Genomic DNA, 11,395 nt, shown 5'->3' with positions numbered 1-11,395 from the left:
GAGTGGTTCATGGTATTTGTTGTTAAACTGTGCAGCAGTTATCAACTGGTCCTTTCAGATTGGATGTATTTTTGTGATTTTTGTAGTCCTGCCTTGGCCCTTGTTCATGTTCTACGATCATATTGTCCCCGGTCAAAGCTAATTGAGTTTGACAGCACCGAGAAGGCTTTGGTGGACGCGGACATTGTTCTAGAGGGGAAACTGTCATTACGCCGCCCTCCTCGTGACAGAATGGACTGGGGAGAAATTAACTTCGAGGTCCAGCTTGCAGCTATTGTGCACGGCCCGGGAAGAGTGAGGGCTGGAGGACAGGCCGCATCTTATAAGAGGCGGCTGCGCAGGCCGGAGAAGGCCTCATTGTTCTACGGGCAGTTTCAGTTAAGAAGGCACAGAGAATGAATGACCTCCTTCTAGGATCCCCGCTCCACTTTAAGAATTCCGCTTTCTTGTGTCAAGGTGATGTGTGGATATACACATCATGCCACATTGTTTGCTTTGACGTCGTTCTCCCTCATGCTCAGCTGTACCTTTTCCTTTAAAGCCCTTTAATGATTTCTTCCTCTGCATTCTTGCTGCTCTGTCAGTGGAACACTGCATTCCTCTCGCCGAATAAGTGCTGTCTCACTCCAATTGAGCAGAGTCAATGTGAATGCCAGTGAATGGTGCAGGCTCAATGGGGGAAAATAAACAATTGCGTCGGTCCATGGGTGCAGCGGGGGAGAGCGGATGAGAGGAAGGGAGAAAGGCCTCCCTAACGTGCTAAGATTCCCATGGATACTTGCTCTTTGCTCCCTTTAAAGGAAGATCTCGTAAACTTCTTCAACAGAGAATGATTTGTCTTTTCTTTCTCTCGCTTTTTTATTAAGAGGACAGAAAGGGGGGTCGGCATCAGGGCGGTTGTTTGACATGGAGGGGGGGGTACATACATACACACGTGCGCTCACACGCACACTCACGCACACACTTACACACAATTTGTTCCTCACTTGTCGTGTGCAACGTTTCAGAAAAATAGTCCATTGTCTGGGTGTTAAAGGTTCTTGTCTTAGCTGTTTAACTACATCCAAAGTTCCTCCTATACAATGTCGTGCAAAGACAGCATCCACCACTCTGTGACACTTCAAGAGGTCTTTTGACTAAGAAATAAAAACTTGTTCCTGATTAGGGATTTAAGTAATAATTTCTTGATTCTGCTTCATCTCCGTCACACACACACACCAGAAAATCACTGTCATCCAGCATGGTGCAAAAATATAATTAAATGGTGGCGGGAAAAAAACTAGACAATCTCAAAAGTGTACATACAGTATGGATAGCTGTATATGGCATAATTATGATTCATATTTGACCACACTTCCTTGTTATGTATTCAAGTGCAATAACATGCCTCTGCCATTATCAATGCCATATCTTAACAGTTTGCTGTTGTGTGTAATTTTTGCTGATGTAACATACTTTAGCAAAAAAGGACATTGTTATTATTATTTAGAATATGTTGCTAAGTCAAAAGCTGCTCCAACAATGACAATGTAGCACTATCGATTATCCAAATGCCAGTATATAAGAAATAAGTAGTGGTGGGCGGGGCATATTGGATCTGGGCCTTCATTGGGGACTTTAAGTGATTTAATCCACCCCAACATGCCACCACTTTCAAGTCATCATTTTTTAAACATCATGTGGGAAAATGCAATATAACAATGTGTGGCATTACAAAGCGAGAGAGGCATTTAGCCTATGTAGGATGACTAGCATTTTTGTTCATCTTCCTCCAAATATTTCCAAACCTACTACTACAATATCATTTGGAGCAATTCACACTCAATATGTTTCTAATAACATGACACAAACCTAAAAACTTTGGATAAAATACATTGTACTCAATAGAGTTGCAGATTATTGATAGTTCACAAAATCCATTCTCTCTTTTCGCTAATTATCAGTGTAGCTAGCGCTAGCTATATGTCGCATTCATACCTGCTATTCTCCAGGTGCTGTATTAATCCTTTTTCGTGTTGAAACAAGACAGCTAGCAACAGTGCTGGCTGACCTATTCTCACAAATTTGTTCAGTTTTTATTGAAAAGTCCACCATGAAAAGGAATTTCTCACCTCACTGTTCCAATCCGGGCTCAAAGGCAATTCCTTGGCCAAAAAGCAGTCAACTTCATTTATGGAAGATCCAAATCACATTTAAATCCACACTCTGACTATATGGCTTTTGGAATTAATAAAATAATAATAATTTCGTCAACATCCCCACACTAAAATGAATGAAATACTTTATTATTCATATTACAAGGGAATCCCCGGCACCTTAAATCATACAGTGTTCACTGTCCAGTGTCCACATTAAAAATAATGAAATCAGCTCAGTTCTACATTATCACTAATTAAAACCAAGATAACACACATCTTGTTAAATTAATAGCTCTCTGGCTGTGTCAGTAAAACTGAGTATCAGGTTCTGTTGCCGTGGTTCATAACCCTGTGACAAAGCAAAATTGAACACTTAAAACCATTTAAATTGTATCCTAATGTTGCAGTTTCCATAAATTTGTAACAATACTACTCATGACATGACCCAAAATGTTTTTTTTCTTCAGGAGCGTAAATGTTATCATTCCATCTCACAGCATTTGGTAAACACTCAACTCAGAGAGGAGTCATGTTTCATTTGAAACCCTTGAGAGCTAAATGAGGAGCTTTGACAGAAGCCAGGAGAGGTCTGCTGGTCAGCGGCGACTTAGGGTTTGTGTTTGTCAGCCTTTTTGACACTCAAATGAGGGTATCAGAAACACATGTCAATGTAACAGGCAGGCGTGTTGAAGATCAAATAATCAGCCTTACTCAAATAAAATATAATTTTAAGGAGCAGTTTATTTTTTCAAGATACTGTACATTAAGATACCTTACACGGACAACATTATTTTATAAAGTATAAACCAGCTACAAACTTATGACCATTTTTCAAACTATACGTCAAATACAAGTCTATCCAATATTCTGTCTTTACAAAAAACACAGATTTTCAGTTTTGACCATGTTTGTAGTTCAAAAGTATTGCACCATATTGAGTGATTTTACTAATATTTTGGACTCTCTTTTCTCTCCATAACCAAATTATGAACACTTCTTGTGTGTGACATCATCAGTCATTTACGATGTAAGAGAAATTGATCAACAGAATTGTCAGGCAAGTACAGTAAACAAATGATTCCTCGGAATCTAATTACTGGGAACTAGGATGTGCATCTCTCCAATAAAAGACGATTTGATACGTATCTTGATATGGGGTGTGATACGATTCAAGGATGGTTCTTTTTAAAGAGGGTTCAGTTTGGAGTCGATTTGATATGGGTCAGTTCGAGAGGATATGATGCTATGAGTTTCTTGTACTGTAAATGTGGAATTTCCTTCAAAGAGATTATATAGTGTACATACCGTATGGGGTGAACATCTCTCCATTAAAAAGCGATTTGATACGGATCTTGATATATTTTAAAGTGGAACAATTCGGTTCCATTTGATACATTCACATCTTTTAAATCAAAACCGATTTTCCGATTTGTATAGTTTTTTGTTACTCTCCTACTAGGAACTGGTTATCAGAAGAACTGGTTTTCGATTCGCAGCCCTCCTTAAGAGTGCACACATTTACTGTTTTTCTTTTTACGAGCTTTCACCCAATCGATTTTTACGAGTCATATAATCATGAATCAGCTCTGGGCACGCTACTGCTAGATGGTGGCGTTGAACACCACAACATCCGCCAGGCATCATACAATTTGAGATTGGACCAGAACTGTAGTTCTCCTGATATGTGGCCTACCTAAGTGGTTGGTGCCGAATCAGGATCTGCGCTAGAATATCTTCCGCTGACTTGGTCCTCAGTTTTACGCTAAGATGCAAAGACATGTTCACATCGGGAAGCGTTTTGGGTCAGAAGGTCAGATGACAGGCGCAGAAACACCTGGGGGACAGAGTTCATCACTCAGAGAAGCATTAGGACCGAAGGGGGTGGGACAGCTCAAGGGCGCTGGTACAGGAGGCGATCAGTGACATGCTGCTGTGTGATAAAAAGGTGTGTGCCAGAGCAGGATTGTAGTATTTGTTGATTTTTGTTTTAAAAGAAGCGAGCAAAAGGAGGTCCAGAGGTAGGCTTGATGAATGTTTTGATGGTGGCGTTTTGATAGGGGTAATTTTAACCTGACAGGGCCCAGGCTCTCTCATGAATCAAAATGTGTCAGCCAGGCGCTGGAGATGGAGGGTCGCTCATTGTGGCTCTGACACCCAAGTGAGGGGCCGAGGCTGCTGGGGGTCAAGTGTGACACCTCATTAGGACGGTGTTGATTTAGTGCGGCCACAGCGCAACAGACCTCCTCCCATGGGGTATACCGTGAGGCATTTGAGGGAGGGGGTGGGGAGCAGCAAGCACCGGACAGAGAATGGGGGCCTATATTGCTCCTCAACGGGTGAGGCTGTCATCGGGCAGCTTGCAAATCATGCACCTACGCCGCACGCGCTGCCCGCACTGTGCAGCCCCCCTCTTTTTACATTCGCCCGCTCCCTTTTCAGCATTTCTTTCATTACAAATAGCCCAAATATTTCCCTTGTATTTGTTTTTCATGCTACATGGACCCACACCTGGTCAGCTCCCCCCTCAGCCACCACCACTCAAAATGAGCCCAAGAGCCCCTGACCTGACAGCATAATTCCGACCTTTCACCTTTGATCTTTCGATTTGAAATTGTTTTCTACAATGTCAAGATGATTTCTGACAAGCCGCAGTTGTTCTCTCTGGGCTGATGCCCAAACTGGAGACTTTTGAAATAATGTTAAGTCTTGTTTATTTCTATAGCACATTTGAAACAACCTCAGTGGAGAAATGCCAAAAATGCAGCAATCCTATTTGTTAAATTTAATGAGAAAAGATGCAGTAAAATTAAAACACAATTGTTCAACGGGATGGGATAAGTAAACATTTGATAAAAATCAAATAGTACTGATGAATCCTTTTTAGCTACTGTTGTTTTTCATAATTATAATAAACTATTGTGATGTAATGGTTTAGAATGACAGTTTTAAAGCGAGCACTTCCCTTTCTTGTGCTAATTTTGGCCTCAAAATAAATGTGGATGTACTGTATAAAATAACAAACTGCATTTTTTTTTCATTTTATTTTTGTAATGTATAGTACCGGTAGTTTTTTTTATTTTTTTATGACTGTGTTAAATTGTTGATCCACAGCTGTAAATTAGTTGAAATTAGTAATTCACATGTGGTATGAGGGATTCGGAAAAAGATATATGAACTTTGACTTTGCATTTTCTGTTCATATGTTGTAACAAAATTAAAATCACATAAAGAAGTACTACACATAGAGATTGCATAATCCAGTTGTAAGTGGACATAATTTAAATATTAGCATTGAAACAGTGTCAACACAATGCTGCGGGAAAACATTGAAAATCATAGCAATCAATCATCCATATTCTTGGATAGCAGGATATCCATCCATCCATTATCTGTACCGCTTCTCCTCACGAGGGTCGCGGGGCGTGCTGGAGCCTATCCCAGCTGTCTTTGGGCAGTAGGCGGGGGACACCCTGAACTGGTTGCCAGCCAATCGCAGGGCACACAGAGACAAACATCCGCACTCACAATCACACCTAGGGGCAATTTTAGAGAGTCCAATCAACTTACCATGCATGTTTTTGGAATGTGGGAGGAAACCGGAGTACCCGGAGGAAACCCACGCAGGCACGGGGAGAACATGCAAACTCCACACAGGGAGGCCGGAGCCGGGATCGAACCCACGACCTCTGAACTGTGAGGCGGACATGCTAACCAGTCGACCACCGTGCCGCGATAGCAGGATATTTAATGTTTAATGTCTACACTGGCTAGGAGACAAACAAAAGGTCTTTTTTTCATGAAACCATCATGCATACCTAAATCTAAAATGATGGAAGGCACTAAGAATACAATAATTAATGAATTGTGAAGCAAATAAATGGTAATTTACCATCTGAGTAGTAATATGATATCTCTTCATATTTGCATTTTTGCATAAAGGTTAAAGCAGAAGTCAACCCAAACATATTTTTTTCAAGAATATGTTCTATGCTAGCCCACTATTTGAAACAGGACATTCTGATAAATATTGCGTTTCTGGGATAACAGTAAATCCACCCGTCTTTAGCCATCTCTGGGGCGGCCATTTTGCTACTTCTATCGACTGAAAATGACATTACAACTGCTAAGGGCTCAGGAAACGACCAATCACAGCTCAACTGTTTTCTGAAGCTGAGCCGTGATTGGTCGTTACCTGAGTCCCGAGAAGTTATGACGTCATTTTCAGTCAACAGAAGTGACAAAATGGCCGCCCGGAGAGATGGCTAAAAAACGTGTGGATTTTGTTGCTTAACTCATATTTCACAAACACAATATTAATCAGAATGTTGTGTTTCAACTTGTGGGCCTGCATAGAACATATTTTAAAAAAAATGTTTGGGTTAACTTCCGCTTTAACTCATATTTCTTATTAATCATAATGCCTTGTTTCAACTAGTGGGCCTGCATAGAACATATTCTTGAAAAAAAATATGTCTGGGTCAACTTCCTTTTTAACGCCCAACCAAATGTGCATTTATGCACATATAAAATTGAAGATGACTAATAAATATCTTTTCCGAGACCGAACACATGATACACAACCAAATATAGAAGTGCTATTTTTAAATATAGATATTATTTGAACAAATATTACTTTTGAAATAATTACATAGATATCGTTATTCGCCACATTAATTAATTTATAAATCTCGTAGAGACACAATGATTTATGAACGCTCACAGTCCACTTTTGTTGCCTTTGAGATTTTACTCATTAGTCTGAATAATAACTGTCACTAATTCAAGCTGTTCTCAGTTGGCTTTTTGAATAGAGCGAGAGGGAGAAAGAGGCAGCAATAGAGAGGAGAGAGGCCTGAGAGATTAACTCCAGTGAGCTCACTCTGAGAGGCCCAGGAACGGCTGAATATTGTTCTAGTGCTGGGGAGATGGGGAGATGGAGAGTGGGTGTGCTGGTGGGGGGGTGACAAAAGTGTGTGTGTTGGGGGGGGGGGGGGGGGGTCGATTGGGAATCCCTATGCAGCCAGAGAAATGAACTTGATGATCTCAGGGGGGGCGGGGAGAGGATCGCCATTGCTTGCTCCTGACAATCAAAATTAGATTGGCCAGCGCTGTGTCAACACAAGACTCAGTTAAGGCATGACATGGGGAGGGAGGGGCGGAGGGATTGGAGGGAGGGCAACCCACCCAAGCCGCCCCCACCCCCGTGGGTGCTTGAGAGATGTGCCATGTGAACTATGGAGACCCCACAGTGCCTTTCACTGACTGATCAGGCCTCAAAGAAATCCACAAGGCCCTTTTTTAATGGCGGCCACTGTAACTGACAACGTTCTATATTTTGGCAATGCGTTTCATTTAAAGCCCAAATGATGAATTGTTGGGCTGCGATGTGCAAGAGCTATGAAGCAGAGACATTATTTGTGATGAATGGAGCCTTGCTTCTTTCAGGCCCTCTTACCTAACAGGGACAAAACTCGTAATCAATTAATTAATCATAACCTTTAGTTCGCCCTGAATCTCATTGTGGACAGTTCTATGGGAAGTTTGGAGGAGCCCCTTTTTTGTCTGAGTATGACTGTGCCGCAGTGCACAAAGCATTCATTTCAATTCAATTTTGTTCTGAAATGTATACTAGCTATAAATTACAACGCCTGGTAAAATCTATATTGCAGGTTTTATAGGTCAAGCTTAAAAACAAAAACATATCACAAAAACCTGCTTGGCTACATAAAAAATTAAACACGTTTTTAAATCAGCATCAATAACATATCTGGGGATACGTGAAGCCATCTCTGGTTAAAGTTTGCTGTTGACCTGTGTAATTATCATTGCCTCTTATATTTTTGTATCACCACAAACTGTAGCACCACAGAAGTCGTAGTGCCAGTCCCTCACTTTTTTTTGATTCCTGTTTCCAAAAAACAATCAAATAAACCAACAGATGATGCAGATATCTGTGAACTGGTCAAATACACAGTCAAAATTTAAACGAGTTAAATAGTATAGCTAAATATTATTATGAGCATTGATGAATGATTCCATTCTGGTTTTAATCATAACGTCTTGCTCACCTTCTTGTTTAGGAAGCTTTACAATGATTAAATTTCATTTTTCAATGAACCAATTACATTTTCTACATTGAAAAAAACCCAATGGCCTAATTGGAAATGTTTGGATGATTCCTTATTTTAACAATCAAACCCAATTTAGATAATGTTACATAATGTTTTCCTTGAGCATTTTAACCTGTCTCAGTGCTGCTTGTTTGAATGTTCTGCATCTACTTTTGCAAATACTGTTTATCATTGACACAGTCAGAGTTGTTTTCATTTATCGGTATGTTTATTATCGTTGTCGGATATGAAGCATATCTATAAATAACTCTCATTGTGATGCAGAGAAGTTCTACACCCCTGCAAATGATAACCACACAATATCAAAAATATTCTTAAATGGCGACCCTTCTGACAGTGCCAATCAATGCTGAGCATTGTCTTTGCAAAAGCGGAATTGTTACTACAGCTCCCATTAGATACCTAACTAATGTACCTAACGTAGTGGCTGAGGACCCTACACTTTTAAAGATGTGACAACAATTGGCACTTCCTTTTCTGACCTGAGTGTTGGAGAAGAAATCCTCCTGTGTTGGGTTGCTGCCTTGTCCCATGCAGGCCAGCGAGCTCGGTGGAGTGCATGCAAGCAGTCAGCTGGGCCCGGCGCAATGAAACCAGCTGCGGCCCAGCCGGCCATCCTCTGCCCCGGTCAAGATAGTGCACAAAGTGGGACAGCTGTCGTTCACAGAACATGAGAGCATGAAGCTCAGTGCTCTGGTGTGTTTTCATAACATGAGCGACAGGTTCAGCCACAAGATAGTATGTACAATTCATCAAATCATGTTGTTGCTCTGAAGTTATTGTTGCTTTGTTTGTTGAGGTCTCTAAATTATCTATAGGTGTGAATCTGAAAGTCAATGGTTGTTGTCTGTATATGTCATGGCATGTACCAAAAGCATATGGCTCTAATGAGATGTAATTTACTGTTTGAGAAACAACCTTTTTGGTGTTAATACAAAAAGTAAGTCTGTTGCTTTAAAAAAAAAAAAAAAAGAGCAATATGGTTTGGTTGATTGAAAAACATAGATGATGAGATAAGCTGCTTCAAACCTCAACTTTTCCTGCTTCGCTGCCGGTTGAATTTATTGTCATGTCAGATTCTTCTGTCCAGTCCCGTGCGTGTGATCTTCGGTGAACGGTTCCTCTGTGTCGACACACACCAGTTGGCGAGCCAGACAAAAAGGTGTTACTGATGACTGTGTCCAGCAATTGACGCTATTCACTGCTTGCCCCCAATTCACCTTCTTTCTCAACTTTATGGCTAATTGCCATAAAGCTCCTCCCAAATGCTCCCAGCCCCCAGTAGCCTTTCTTGAGCCCTTTTGTGGCATGTTCAATATTCCCGTTGGACTGTACCGTTTCAAAAGAGCCTTTCTAGAATTGTTTATTGAATGAGCTGGGGTCAGAGTTCACGGTCTTGGTGGACCTGAGGCTTTTACGTGCACCGATGGACCCCTAACACCTCACATCCAACTTGTACAACTCAACTTTATGTGGCCAAAAAAACAATAAAAGCATCAATCAATGTCCTCCCTTGTCCATTTAGGGCGGCTATGAGCGACGATCTGCGCGGCACGTTGATGAACTCAAGAGGCAGGGGACTGTGAATGTTTGTTTATGTCGAGTAAGGATTTGTCAAAAGGTTTATGTCATTGCTGGCATCAGTCTCTCTGAGCTTGTACTGGGTGGTCTTTGTCTGTTTGCATCCGTAAAGGGCTTCGCTCTCACTCTCATTTGTCCCCTATTGATTCTCTAAATTAGGTTGATGAGAGGCCCTCCTATCAGGTGGCATATTAATTGGGTCAGGCTGGATCTTATATGAAATCCAAATAATGGCAACTCCAACCCCAACACTGAACCTTTGTCCTCTGAACACTCTCTTTCACCAATTAGCCTCACGCTGGATGCGTCGCTTGCCACCTCCACTGACCGCTACCCTTTTCATGGATGCACCATGCCACCAGTCACTCACATTAGCGTGTGCGTGGGACACGGAACTGTAGCGACAACAGTGTGGGTGTCGCGGGGGGTGGGGGGTCGGGAAATCATATATCTTCAATCATTTTCAGAGTTTATCTTTGAAAACGAAAATAGAGGTAAATTGGAGCACAGTGTAAGTCTGCTTTTTTTGCACAAAAAGTCTGATTCAACAGATAATAAAATGTGAAAAAAAAGGATAATTATTAATACCAGATTGTTTATCAAAAATTGAAATCATTGTTCAGGTAAGGATAGTTACCAGGATTACTGCTTGGAAATCAAACAATGATTCCAATTGCAATGTGAGAATTAAAACAGCATGCACCAGACATAAATTGCAGATTTGTCATCTATTATGTTTAGTTACATGACGGCCGCCAATGGACCATATTAAATGTTAACCAATTATGGTAATAACCAGCATTTCAATGTAAAGCAAATAAAACAGAATTATCTCATGATTGCAGTCGAAACTTAAAATAAATATGTAAATAGAGATCATCCAAGCGAATAGAGAAAGAGCAACAGGTGGCCTACGTCGCTGATTTATATGCAATATTTCTCATATTTCCGGGACCCGCTACATATACATAGTTTTTTCTTTTTGCACCAACTAGACCAGGGGTGTCAAACTCATTTTTGTCGTGGGTTACATTGTAGTTATGATGTCCATCAGAAGGTCGTTAAGACTGTGAACCCAAATAAATGTATGACTGTCTTGTATTATCACATAAACACAACAAATAGATGGACAACTACTTTTGAAATCAGAAGCCGGTAAATAATTATTTGTTCAACTCGTTTCCAATTTATTTTAAAGGAGGGATCGGTAACAAAAATGCTTGCAATATAATATCTCATATCTCAGAGTTGTTCAAAGTCAAGACAATTTGAAAGAAACATAAAGTTGACACACATGATTTGGCTTCACGGGCAACATCAAATGTCACTGGCCACATCCGGCCCCTGGGCCTTGAGTTTGACACCTGTGAACTAGACTATCACCACTGCCGAACTCGAAATAGTGAAATACACTGTTGTTTTTTCTTTTTAAATTGTCACTGTATTCAAAAACTGCTTTTTAATTATGATTATTTTTTCAAGACAAATATTCCTTGTATAAGTGGAAGGAGACTAGCAAAGTAAGAATTTCATTGGTCAGTTCTG

This window comes from Filicampus tigris, chromosome 9 (assembly GCF_054856515.1).
Source record: "Filicampus tigris isolate MCC_2025a chromosome 9, RoL_Ftig_1.0, whole genome shotgun sequence".
NCBI lineage: Eukaryota > Metazoa > Chordata > Actinopteri > Syngnathiformes > Syngnathidae > Filicampus > Filicampus tigris.
The sequence above is the reverse complement of the archived record's forward strand: the minus strand, read 5'-3'. Positions refer to the sequence as shown.